The sequence below is a fragment of the Capsicum annuum genome, chromosome 12 (assembly GCF_002878395.1).
Source record: "Capsicum annuum cultivar UCD-10X-F1 chromosome 12, UCD10Xv1.1, whole genome shotgun sequence".
Lineage (NCBI taxonomy): Eukaryota > Viridiplantae > Streptophyta > Magnoliopsida > Solanales > Solanaceae > Capsicum > Capsicum annuum.
The window spans coordinates 212,390,672-212,405,476 of NC_061122.1; positions in this window are offsets into that span (position 1 = coordinate 212,390,672).

The window sequence follows — 14,805 nt, forward strand, 5'->3', positions numbered from 1 at the left end:
CAAATGTTGTCATTTTTGATTGTTTTCTATTTAATATTGCAGTAAAAGTTAAGATGCAAGAGAACTAGCAATAATGGAAGTAAAAGAGTTGATTTTTGAGCAAGTAGAGAGGTAAGTATAGCTGGCAACTTGTCTGATAAGTCGTCAGCCTTGTGATAAGCTATCAGAGTTTCCATTAGCTTTAGACAGAGAATGGGCTTCAGCTGGATATCATGACGACATCTTTGATAGGCTATCAAAACTATGATAAGTTATCAGGCTTAGATAGAGAATGGGTTTCAGCTAGAATTCATGACGACATCTGTGATAGGTCGTCAGATGTGTAATAAGCCGTTAGGCTCATCGTTAGGCTTAGGCAGGGAATGGGATTTGAAGTGAAGAAGCAACAACAATTGTGATATGTCGTCATATGTCTGATAAGCCATCACATTTCATCGTCAACCTAATGTAGAGATTGTCAAAAGTGAAGAGGATTTGACGACATTCCTAATAAGTCATCAGACTCCTGATGAGCCATCACACGCGTCGTCGCCTATCCGAGAAAGTACTGTGATCTATGATTTTGTTTCCATAATTAGGCTGAAGTATTTAAAGCATATGTTAGGGTTTTCTAATAATAAAAAAAATAAGTGTGGAACTGACATTTTGAGAATCTCTTCTCTCTACTTTTCTGACTTGAACTTTACAATTATTTTTGGAGAGATTATTACAATTGTTTTGGAATTTCTAATTTGAATCAAATCTGAGAAACACTTTGTTGCTATTGTTTTTGCTGTAAGTTCATATATCAAACTATGAAATCAACTTGTTGCCTTGATTTTTTTATTATGAGTACCTAAATTCCCTTAACCCGAGTTGTTGGATCTATGGGTTTGCGTTTGTAATGTAACTAAGTGTTCAAGATTCTAACGATGGTAGAAACTTCTTATTAATTCCATTATTTTATACTCTGAGTATTGGTTGAAAACAATAGGCCTTGCTTACTGGTGATTTGCTTGAGATAAGAAATCAACCCTAGTAAGAAGGGAATTATCAACACAGACTTGGAAGCATCAAACTTTCATTTAATAATTAATGTTGTAACAAGAATAATTAACTTGAGATAACATCCTGTTATGAAATATAAATTCCCTAAGTTCGAGAGAATTAGGTGGTTAAATGTCTAAGTAGGTTGAGAAACATTTAGACATAACTTCAAGAAGGATAGTCTATTGTTCCTACCTACCACAAGAATCTTGAACTGTTACTAGCCTCTGTCAAATCCCAACACCCATAGTGAACATAACTTTTGTTTTCCTTATCATATTGATTTCAAACATTGAATTGAGAAATAATTATTTGTTACCTTTCCAAAAAACCCCATTCATAGGAAACTGATAACTATCAATTAATTAACCCACAGATAACTCAAATTCACACCATATTCCCTGTGGGATTCAACCCCAACCTAGTTGGTTTATATATTGACAATGATTGCTTATATACCTATAAGAGAGGTGTAGTTTGAGAGTTATTAGTACTCCAAGTCCTAGTTGCATTTTTAGATATCTCACTATTATTTTGGCTACTTCCATGTGAGATCCTTTAGATTGTTGTAGATATTGACTCAGAGTTTGTAAAAAATAGGCTATGTCTGGTCTTGTAATTGTTAGATATAATAGTTTCCCAACAAGTTTTTGATAGGACCCTTGATCATCAAGCAGTTTATCACCTATAGCACTGTCTGAAATATGATCATTATACTCTTTGGTAGTGAGTTTTAGATTGCAGCCCATAGGGGTAGTAGCTGGTTTAGAGGCTGGTAGACCAAGCTCAGATATTAACCTCATTGTATACTTTCTTTGGTACATGAAAATGACTTAATCTGATCTGGAAAACTCTATACCTAAGAAATATTTCAGTTCCCCTAAGTCTTTCATCTTGAAAGATAGTTGTACTACTTTCTTTGCTTATTTTATCAACACGATATTGTCTCCAGTTATCAACATGTCATCAATATAGATAAGTACTATAGTAGTTCTTTTTCCTGTATTCTTGATGAATAAGGAGTGATCAAATTTGCTTTGATTGAACTCAAGTTTTATTAGTGCTTTTGTTAGCTTTGCATTCTACTATTTTAGAGCCTGCTTAAGACCATATAATGATTTGATGAGTATGCATACCTTATTCCTCCTAAATGAAAAATCTCTAAGGTAGTGGCATGTAAATCTTATCTGTAAGGTCACCTTATAGGAAGGTTTTGTATACATCCATTTGATGTATATCCTAATGCTTTGATGTAACCATTGATAGAATGGACCACACTGTGACCATCTTTACAACAGGAGAAAATGTTTCTTGATAGTCTATTCCCTCTTTTTGACAATATCCTTTAGCCACTGGTCTAGATTTTAACCTTTTAATCTCACCATTTGCCTTGTACTTGACTTTGTAAATCCATCTACATCCAATTCGATTCTTTCCAGTAGGCAAGCTAACTATATCCCATGTGTTGTTGTCTTCTAGAGCCTAAATTTTACTTTTCATGGCTTTAATCCACTTAGTATCCTTAGATGCTTCAATGTATTATGCAAGTTATGTAACTAACGAAAAAAAAGAAATGTAAGAACCATATTTAGTTGAGCTATTGTCATAAGAAATATAATTAGAGATAGGAAAAGGGATGTCTTGATGTTGACTCAGATATATGAAATCTTTGATCCAAATTGGTGGTTGACTTCCTTTAGATGATCTTTTGGTAGGTTGCGTTATATGAACTCTACTAGCCCTTGTCCTACTTTGTTAAGGTTGTGTTGTGGTTGTATTAGGATATGGAGTTGATGAATCTATTGAAAGAGTTAGTGTTGGAGATAAGTGAGAAGCATTAGGTACTTGGTTGATAGGTACAATAGTAAGATCATCCTCTATGTATTGTGCTATTGAGAGAGTAGCCACAAACAATGGACTATCCACATGTTTCCTTGCAAACGGGAATTCATTTTCTCTGAATATGAAATCCTTGGTCATAAAGAAATAATGGCTAGTAAGTTCATATTGTATATATCCTTTTTGTACTTTAGAATAGCCCATGAGTATAGATTCTTTTAACCTAGACAACATTTTGTCTGGTTATGCCAAGATCTTAGCAAAGCACATGCACCCAAACACCCTTAAATGATTTAAAGCTGGTTGTTTGTTTTATAGCTTTTGATATGGACTAATTCTATTTACCACTCTAGAAGGAAGTTTATTGATTATATATTCAACAGATTGTATACAATGATCCCAAAAGTTGAGAGGTACTTGAGCTTGTAACCTTATAGCCCTTTTTAGTTCTAAAAGGTATTAATGTTTTCTCTCAGCTACCCCATTTTGCTAGGGTATAATGGGCAAGACATCTGATGTATAACAACCATTTTGTTAAACAGATTAGTGCAAGTGTCATTGATGAACTCAGTTCCACTATCAGATCTGATGGACTTGATAGTTTTGTTGAATTGTGTTTTTACATATTGCAGAAAAATAAGAATAACAAGACATAAATCATATTTCAATTTTAATAGATATAACCAAGTTATTCTGTTAAAGTCATCAACTATTATTAAGAACCAAAAAGGGGTTCTAAATAAGAAGCCCTTTGAGTAAGCAAGGCTTTCCCAATAGAAAGATTTTCATGCAATAGATATCCCAATTTCGTGTATCTGATTAAGCAAGCCCTTCCCGCCAAATTCCACCCAGACAAAAAAGGTGAGATCCTAGCGCAAAAGGTTGCTTTACTAAGTAAGATAAGGCAAGAAGCTAGGGCATAGCAGCTTCACTAAAGCCCTTGCTTCTTAGTGCATCCTTTTTCTTGCTCGTTAGTGCTATTTGTTGATTTTTGAAAGAAGGGGCAGAGCTTGAAGAAGAGAAGCAAGCCTAGAGTAGCAGCGTATTATGTTTTGTCAGGCCCCTTTGATATCTTATCAATCAAACGCTAGCGCTGTATTTGTTTCCATCAAAAGTTTAAACTTTATAGGGAATCCATATATCCAATGAACCAACTCAAAACTATTAGAAGTACTTCTAGAGATGGTGGGGAAAGGTAATCTACATTTCCTGGCACAAGGACACACATTACATTCTTTAAGGACATCTACTATATCCTGATGCTTAGTAGGCAGGATTTTCTGTAAGGTAGAACTAGACACATGTCTTAATCTTTTATTCCATAGTCTTATATCAGTGTCACTAGTAATATAGACAACCAACTGACTACTAAAATTTGCACTTGCATCACCCTCAAAATTTTGATTCACCAGTAGATAGAGTCCACCATATTCTGTACTAATCCCTTTCACCTTGACATTGTTAAGATCTTGAAATACACAAAAATTAGGATAAAATGAAACAAACAATTTAAATCTTTAGTGACCTTGGATACAAACATCAGATTATACTTGAATTGAGGTAAAACAAAGACATTATTTATTGCGTTGTATGTTGAGATAGTGCTGGAACCAGTGTGTGTTACTTATGCTCTTTCACCATTAGGTAATTGATCTTGTTTAGGGTGTTATATTTGGACTATAGAAGCCTTGTTAAGCATATCCAAATCGTACACCATGTGATTGGTTTCTCCTGTATCAGTGATCTAATCCCTAAGTATCTTAGCCACAAGTAAGGCTTTACTTATACCAATACTTAATTCAATGTTACCTACTATATTAGTAAGATCCTGGAGTAGTAATTGTTTGAGTAACTAGTGCTTGACTCAGAAGTTGCACTATTTGATCATGCAGACTTTGTGAAGCACACAAGCTCTAGGTTGTGCACTATGAGATGTTGCAATAGGTTTGTAGATGATCTTAGAGCCAGTCAATACATTGCAAGTAGTTGACTGCAGTTCTATAGCCATCAGTCATACCACTTTGCTATTTATTCTTGTATCTTAAGTCATGGAGTATCCAACTAGCCGGTAGCATATATCCTTTGTATGGCCATTCATTTTGCAGTAATCACATTCCAGATTTATATTTTTCTAGAACTTTTAGTGATTGCCTGTAGAGTGCATTATTGGTGAATCATGAGTATATGAATTAGAAGGTATGGCACATAGCGAACCAATAAAACTACAACCAACAGAATTTTGGGATTCATCACTCAGGATCATAACATAAGCCTTCATAACTAAAGGCAATGGGATCATAAGAAGACTCTGGCTTCTAGCCTGCTGATAGTTGTTATTTAATCCCATTAAGAATTGATACAACTTCTGTGTTAGTATAATTGCAACTTTATGAAGGAACATTTTCTTCCAATTCCACCCATAGCTCTTCTAATTTAGTGAAGTATGCAGCAACAAATGATGTTACTTGAACTAAAGTTGCCATTTTCTTATGGAGGTTGAAGGTTCTTGAACCATCAACCTTATCAAATCTTGACTCAAGATCTTTCCACACTTCTTGTGCAATATCCGCATAAATCATGCCTCTAAGTAGACTACTAGATACTATATTCATTTACCAAGATTGTACCACTGCATTACACCTTTCCCATTGATATAGTTACTCTCCAAACGACTTTTTTTTTCAAGTTCCATCGAAAAACCTAAATCTATTTCTCTCCAAGAGTACAATTCTTATATACTTGCTCTATAAATTATAGTTTTCAACCCTAGTCAACTATAGAGAAATATGAGAAATGCCACTTACATTAGTTATGTGCAAATAAAGAGGATAATTATGATCAAGAACTTGTGTGCCACTTGCTGAGCTCGAATCATCATGAACTAATCCATTCACAAGTTTAGTATTTCCATCGGATGCCATTGTTGCAATGTAGGAGTAATCAATACCCAAATTCAGTTCTCAAAACTTTAACTAGATTAAAGAGACAGAGTAGTTTTGTTGATTTAATTGATCAAGAATTAGAAACACAGAATATTAATCACTCAAGATGATTGTTGTGGAATTTTAGCTAGTAGATTTCTAGACTCTTGATACCATGTGTTAGAGTGAAAGCCCTACTTATTACCTTATTTTAGCCTAGTTGTTTCCTATAGATGGAATGGGTTGCCTGGCGTGTTCCAATGAAAATAGAAAAGATAGTAAGTAGAGAACACAATTGTTTTACATGGAAAACACTCAACTCAAAAGGTGTAAAAAACATGACCTATACATCTACAGGAGTTATCCCCAACTTTACTAAATAAATCTAGGCTTCAACAATAATTGATTACAAAACTCTTGTAACCTAGAATTATCTAATCCCTAGAACTCAACAACTTGGAATTATAAACTCTAATTCCTATAACTCGACAATTACCCTTGACTATTGAACCCACTTTGAGTTATCCAAACTTGAAGTTAACTCAGCTCAATATTGTTCCTAAGCAATCCATATAGGAAAGAAATAAATTACAACTCAATATGAACAATACATATAAAATGACTCATGAACTATAAAGCTTAATCCTATGAAACAGGTTCATCAATCTGTTTCTTTGTACTGGAAACACTTGAATCTTTGATCAGAAATCTCTCAATTATGAACTTTCCCAATTTGATTTTGTTTAACCATTTCTCTCTCTGTAAGTACACAAATTACTCTGAATGATACCTCTTCTATTTAAGCACAACACTCCAAAGATTCATTCTATATTTCAAACTCCCCCTTCAATCAGAAATCTCATTGCACAGAGTTCTACTTTAAGTAAGACTCCTTTAATTCTAACTCTTGTCTCCTTAGTGTTATAGTAAGACTCCAACTCTTTAAATCAACACATGTTTATTTCCTTGAGTTTATTAGAATTAACCACCCATCTGGTCCGTGATTCTTATAATGTCCTTGTCTTTAATCATCGATGATTTTGCTATCAGTTCAGTGATATGAGACATTGTGTCTTTGAACCATCTTGACTGACATGTTTCATATCATGTTTTCAATCATCAAAGCTATATAGTACCCAACAAATTCCCCTTTTTTGATGATGAAAAAACACATTCTTTCATGCATCGATGTTTCCTAAAACATTAAGCAAAAAACAACACTGTAATAAAATAGGTAAAGGATAGAGTTATAAGAATTGCACAATCACACTTCTTCCTTATTTTGACATCATCAAAAAGATAGTTCAAGAGAAAGATAGACAAAGAGAAAGTGTTAAATAATGCATAGCCACAAGGGCAATCACTATGACAATACAAAACTCAAAATAAAGTGAATAAATAATGAATTAAAAATGTAAGAACATGATTGGCAATATAAAAAAGAACCATTTCATTATATATCAAAATAAAAATTACACTAAACCAGTAGTTACTAAAAAAAGATAAACCAGATGAGATACGGAAGCAAATAACATTCCTAAGCACTAAGAGGAGGAATAAGGATAAGGGATAAGATGGGTCAGCCTGTGAATAGTTTGAACATTCTCAGCCCTTTCATGAGTAATATCAGCGTAAAGAGAATCAATACAGGCAAGAAAGGTCACCCTTTTATCCTGATGAGCAACCAGAGCTACAACTAATTTTGCATTCATCACAGTAAGAGCATTCCTTGCTCATTGTAGATAGGTATCAACACTTCTTACTGAAAAAGGTAAGTCCATATGATTCACTATTCCAATAACATCTTTTGTGGTCTGAAACGACCACACTTGAACATAGACATAGTAATCTTTAAACACTAAGGCAAGCCAGAACTTATAAGGTAGAGCATATATTTTGGCATCTTTAATAAGGTCCGTCTGCATGTGCTTGATCATGAGCTTAGGTAATTTAATTTTTACTTTTGTGTCAAGGAGTTCCATAGGATTCAATATAAGAAAGTTTGCCTCAATGTTACTTTCTTTCCTAGGAACAATCATCTTGTGCATAACATCAAAATAGAGCTGATAGAGAGGGAATATTTCATGCTTAAGTACCCTAAATGGTGAAGATGATTAGAATTACTAGAGAATTTTCTAGAGATATCTAAAGTAGAGGCAAGATTGTCCAATGGGGGCTAATTAAAGTACATATAATGATCCCATCCCCCAAAGGAATAACTAAGATCCTATCTAGATCATCAGCTACTAGATTGATAGGTACCCCTCTCTCATAGAGAAAGAAAATAGATCACCATGTTCAATCCTATTTATATAAAACTCAGACAACTCAATTTTTCAAAACTTACTTTAAGAATCACCTTGAATAAAAATATTGGTCCACCCCTGAGCATTTAATTTTTTTAACAAGACTTCCCTAGAAGGACCCTTAAAATTAGTCACTACTCTACCATGAGCAAGTTTCCTCTGCTGCAAGTGAAAAATATAATCCACCTTGGAATCAAGAAGTTCAGGAGTCTCCTCAATTCCAAAATCTTCATCAAGCTCATAGATATTAGAAGTAGCCTCAGATTTAGATATGTCCAAAGGAACAAGTTTAGGAACTTGTTTCATAGAGAAAGAGGTAAGCTTTGACTTGGAGGGTTTTCATGTGGGAGAAAATTTTGAATTAGCTTTGAACTTGGGAGTAGGAGGAGGAGAATAAAAGATAGAGGGTTTAGGAATAGTGTGTTTCACAGTCTTATCCTTTCTCACAGAGAGAAGCAATATATTTTATGAACAGAAAAGAGGGAAAGGAATAAGTATTGTGGATCGTGTCTTTTTATTGGCTCTAAGTGCCTCATCCATAAAAGCCTCCTCTTGGTATTTTTTGTGCTGAGTGTGAGGAGTCCTAGGTGAAATAGTAAACATATATTGTTTATCAAGTTGGTCCAGATCTTTAATAATAATAAGAGTTAGGGAATATTTCCATTAGGACTGAGATCTGGATCGTCGAGGAATTAGATCGCAATGGGGATATCATCAGTGTCCTTTGAATCTAAAATTTAAAGAGGTGGAACATTTAGGAAAGCTGAGCATGGATTTGGAGTGAATAAATGGCCTACTAAGAACTGAGAAAACTGATGTTTAAAGTTAGACCATCTAGTGAAATCAGATAATTCGATTGAGACACTGGGGGGATATGAATTGTATTGTTAGCACTTGGATGAAAAATAAGTTGAGTGGATGAAGCTTCAATCAGAGAATTGGATTTTGGTGATTTAGATAAAGATAGGGATGCCATATGAAGGTAAAACTAGAGATCACTTAATAAAGAAAAGAGAGAAAATGGAAAAAGCTTTTGATTTTTGGGGTGAGAAAAGGGCCAGGGATGAAATGTATTTAAGAAGGAAAAAGATTGAAAGATGAAACTTATAAGAGATGGAGTAATTGTGTTCAAAAAAAAGATGATATGAATGTGGCAGTGATGTGAAAGCGGTGGCATCCTTTAAAAAAAAATAGCGGACACTAGGGATTTGGCATTTATACTTTAGTGTTAGTATAAGTAATACTTGGACCACGTAAACTCATCTATTTTAACTTATGCATTTTGAAAAGGTACTTGTATATTCATACCCGATGCAAAAAGTCATGGACTTAGATGCTTTTACAATCCAATATCATTGCATAAATCAATATAAGGTTTATTCAAGTTAGTACAAGTTCATGACTTAGGATACACAATTAAATGTGCTAAAATGAGTTAATAAACACTATAGTGTAGCTTGAGCATGAACAACAATTCTAGTCAATCCTCGAAGGGGATTTATGCAATTTTCATCATCTATAAGTCTCACCTATTCCTTTCAAAAAGATCTTTACTTAGTGCCTTTGGTGCTTCTACAGTCTATTAAGTATCCCACAGAGTCAACATTTTTATAGCCCACAAGAGTAAGATTGCTTTTCTTTTGATACCATAGTCTCAATTCATTGATTCCCATGAGATATCTCAAGATTCTTTTGACAACACCAATTCTTATGAACTACCACCAAAATTATAAGCATCTTGTGTTGGTGTTATTGATGTATCAATTTCTTGATTTGTTGTTCCCCCTGTCAATATGCCCTTAGTCTGTATAGCAGTTCGACCAGGTGGTACAACCTGTTTCTATGCATGCTCATTAATTTCACTGTCATTCTCTTACCTTCTCAGCTTTCTACATTAGTACACAAATATTCATATGAACTAGGTTCAACCACTAGATTGTACTTATCTGATTTTTTTATTTGTTTTTTTGAAAGATAATCTCCCTTGCTTCCCCATTATGCGAGCACTACAGATCTGACCATCTTTAAAAAAGCTTTTGTTTTAGTTCTCTCAATCTTGGTGCTCTTTTTGCCATCTCCAAAAATTCCTCCCCTCCCTCTTTAAATGTGGTGAGTAAAAGGAACTTTATTTTCTTTCAGTCTTATGCCTTGAGCAAGCGCTATCCATGTAATAATTTTTATTGCCTCCAATCACTCTCACCTATAAAATTAATTAGAGGTTAACTTTAAGAACCCATACAAGCTTGGGTCCTTTCTTATGAGAAAAAAGATGAATCAGGTTTCTTCAGGCCCAATGAGGTAACAGGTTATGTGACCTTTTTCTCTTACTGATTTTGTTATTTTTTTTTATTTTTCTGGGCTTTCATGAAATCAAAATTCTTTGCCAGACTTGTATTCCTGGACCTGCTTTTATTAGAAATAGGACATTTAGTAGTTAGATATCCAAGATTGCCATAAATATAGCAAAAATCCTTAATAACACTGTAGCTCTTGTAAAATCCTAATCTAGCCTTTTCACTGTGATTCCTTTCACCTAATTGATGAACAATTCTTGAGAAATTTCTCCATTTATTAGCTCTTTCAAGATCAAGTTCAGCTTAGATATTTCTTGGCTTAACCTATCTATATTTTCCTTTTCATTACTATATTCTTGTTTGACCTTGGTCAACTCGAGCTCAAATTCTTTCTATTCATCACTTTTCACCTTTATTGTTTTTTAGAAAGAGTCAGTTTTAAGATATTAGATTTTAGATTCAAATTCAAAGAATCAAGTTCACTAACTTGTTCCTTGAGAGTGATATTCTCTTTTCAATAGTTTTTTTGCAAGTTTCTAGATCCATAAGGTTAAACTTGAGACTTTCAATACTATTGAATAACTCATCTTTATCAGAAGTTAAATCTTGGAAATATATATTAAAGCACTCATAAGAGAAATAATCTTTTTTTTAGAAAATAAATGTAATTTTTTCTGCTACATTTATCTTAGATCTTGGTAGTACCCATTCTCTGTGTTCTTCCCCTTTCTCAGTAGTTCTGGTTACAAGAAAGTAACCTCCTTTAGTACATACTTTCAAGTGTTCTCAGTTTTTGCCATACGACTTGATTGAAGAACTTTTTCTGTTAATTCTCTAGAATAAGCTCCAAGGATAAACAACAAACAGATGAATAATAATAATAATAATAATATGATGAAATGCTCAACGAAATGTTGTAGCCTACAAAAATTTATTTCTTATGAACATACAGGTGATAACCCCCTCCTCTCTTGCTATACTCTTTTCTATTTAGAATATTCTGATGGAAACTATCTTAATAAGGGAATGCTAGTTAGAAAGAGCAGTACAAATATTCATCTGCCATCTCCTACCTTTTGAATGAGGAGAATACCTCACTAAAGAAATCTTGAGATGGAATGCAAACTATGCTGAGTGAAGTTATGGTCAAGTAGGAGTAGGGAACTGAGTTTGTAGTACTTAAAGCTTGAAGAAACTAGTACTTCAATATGTTCCTATTACTTAGAAGATAAGGTGTCTTAGATTCTATGTATTAGGTTGGTGTTTGATTTGTATTGATCTAGTATCATTGAAATATAACTCGAGTTAATGTTTTTGTCTTCAAGTTAGGGAACTCGAAGACTTGAGAACACATACCTTGGGAGGTTTGTGCGTTGCGTAGAAGTAGGAATTATAGTTTATAATTCCTAGATTAGAAAGGTCTTGTAACTTTCTGTTGTTGAGGCTAAAAGTATTTTAGTGAAGTTGGGGTGAAATCTTGTACAACACACACTCTAACAAGTGTTATCGGAGTGATTTCATCTTAACTAAGGTTAGAACCTAAGATGAGATCATCATAATAAATTCTGCATCACCTACTGGTCACAGTGAAGGTAAATCAACCACTTGACCACCACTTTTTGATGGCACCCATTTCATTTGGTGGAAATCTCAAATGGAAATGTTTTTGCAAGGAAAATATTATAAGTTATGGGATCAAATCACCGATGGACCCACAATCCCTATGAAAAATATTGATGGAGATCTTGTCAAGAAGGTTAGAAATGAATTTAATGCAGAAGATCTTATTGCCTTGAAGAAGAATGCAAAGGCCAAGAATATTCTAGTATGTGAACTAGGTCCTTCTAAATACAATAGGGTATCTAACTACAATTCTACTAAAAAATTATGGGAAGCCTTGGTGAATGCCCATGAAGGGACTGTTCAAGTAAGGACATTCAGGATTGCCTAACTTTTTACTGAATATAAAGCTTTTAAGATTAAAGAAAATGAATAATTACATAACATGATGACCAGATTAACCACTTTGACAAGTGAATTTACATCATTAGGAAAAGTTATCACTACTGAGGAACAAGTGAAAAAGGTTAGGAGAGTCCTTTCTAAGTCAAAATGGGACATCGGGTTTACAACAATCAAAGAGAAAAAGGATCCTACTAGGATGAACTTGGACGAGCCTATTGGAAATCAAAAAACTTATGAAATACAACTAGATGAAGTTAAGAAAAATTGAGTGACTTTTGAGAAAACTCTTGCCCTAATGGCATATGAAAGTGATGATAAGTTTGAACTAAATGAGGAACAAGTTGCTTTCATCTCAAAAAACTTCAGTAAATTCTTTAAAAAGAAGAAGGGAACAGGTAACAAGAGACGTTCCAATGATAGTTCTGCTGGCTATTAGAAATGTAAGAAACTAGTCATCAAATCAAAGATTGTCTTTTTTGGGAGGTTGAATGGAGAAAAGAGAGAGAAGAAAAGAAATTAAAAGAAAATTTGGAGAAAAAGGAAAAAGAAGAGTATTCTATGGTATCCACTTAGGGATCAGACTCTGATGAAGAGGTGGATGAAACTGCTCTCAGAGCCATTGCAGATTCAGATTTGGAGGATGAAGATCCAACCTCTGAGGTAAGAACTCTTGAACTTAAAGAGAAGTTGCATTTATTTTCATAAAGAAAGCTTATTTCCTTAATGAGTGCTTTAATTGATGATTTTCAAGAATTAACTTTTGATAGGGATGAAATATTTAGCAGACTTGTAAGCCTAAAGTTTTACTATATTGATCCTGAGGCTTGTAAGAACAATGTTGAAAAGGAAAACAACACTTTAAAGGAACAAGTGAGCAAACTTGATTCTTCAAATTTTACTCTAAAATCTGAAGTCTTAAAGCTATCTCTTTCTGAGTAAGGAAAAATAGCTCAAGGAGAAGAACAAGAAAAAAAGAGACTAAATTGATTAAAGTGAAACATGATTGGTTTTGTGAAAAAGAAAAGGTGAGTATTTTAAGTCAAGAAGTCACTACACAGAAAATTGACCTTAAAAATTAAATAGATTGACGAATTCCTCAAGTTGTTAATAAATTCAATGAAAGGACACACAATAAAAAGGTTGGGTTTTATTTTTATAAAAGTTATTATGCTACTAATGATTTGTGTTATATCTGTAGGAATCTAGGGCATCCAATAACTGAATGTAGAGTTGTAGCAATAATTAAACCTAGAAGCATAAACCTTGCATAGAATTCTAATTTCATGATAGCATACGCTAACAAAAAATAGATCTGGTCAGAGGAATAGGTCACATAACCAGTTGCCTTGATGAGCTAAGAGGAATCTTATTCATCCTTTAACTTATACGAAAGGAACCAAGCTTGTCTGAGTTCCTAAGACTAATTCCTAATCTATTTTTCAAGTGAGAATGAAAGGTGGAAAGATGCACTGGTACTTGGATAGTGTAACACCCCGAGTCTGTACTTCAGACACTATACGGTGCTTAAGACCTCGAAGGACCACAAGCTAACCCATGACCGATATCTGCTATGATCACTGAATAATCACAATGTAAAAATAATAATAATAAAATAAATGCAAAAATTAGGCGGAAGTCGCCATAAGGTTCACAACTGAAAACAAATAATGAATACTGAAAATTGAATATCTGTCAGAAATACTTTAGTTTGAAAGCCTCTAACTGTCTGAATATGGACTTGATGGGACAAGTCCACAACTAACTCCATCTACTGAATGTGCTGAACTACTAAAATAATAAAAGAAAATATCTTCCTTAAACTTTAAGGACTCACCACTAAACCTTATGCTGATAATACAGGCTGCTAAGTGTGGTCAGGAGCCTGTGCGTCTGAACCTATGATATCAAACATCATAGCACAAAATAAAAGTATGTGTCAGTACTTTAAATGTACTGGAATTCTAAGTGAGGTAGGCTGATATGCATGGGTTCATATGCATGGACAAAAACTAGCTGAGTAACATGGACATAACTGAATGAGAGAACATGCATGAATACATAAACTATAACTGAGATCATATTTACACTGGATACTAAGTTCTGAATACTAATCAACTAATATCTAAATTTACTGATACTGTAGTGCTGATAACCGAGTCACTATTTTTTATAGTCCTGATTCTATAGAATGGAATTGAGTTCTATACTAAGCTGGGTAACTGTGTCTGACAGCCTTGAATCTGTAGAACAGAATTAAGTTTTATACTGAGATTGAAATTAAAACTGTGGGAGGTAGTTATCTAACCAACATGCCCCTCTCCAAATGGATTGGGGTCCAACCTGTAACCCTAGTTGGAAGGGTATCAATATTGTGCCATGGGTAAAGACAAGCTATGAGTTAACCCTCTCTAATAGGAAGCACTTTCGTCAACCCCCGGTGGCAAGAAAAATCAT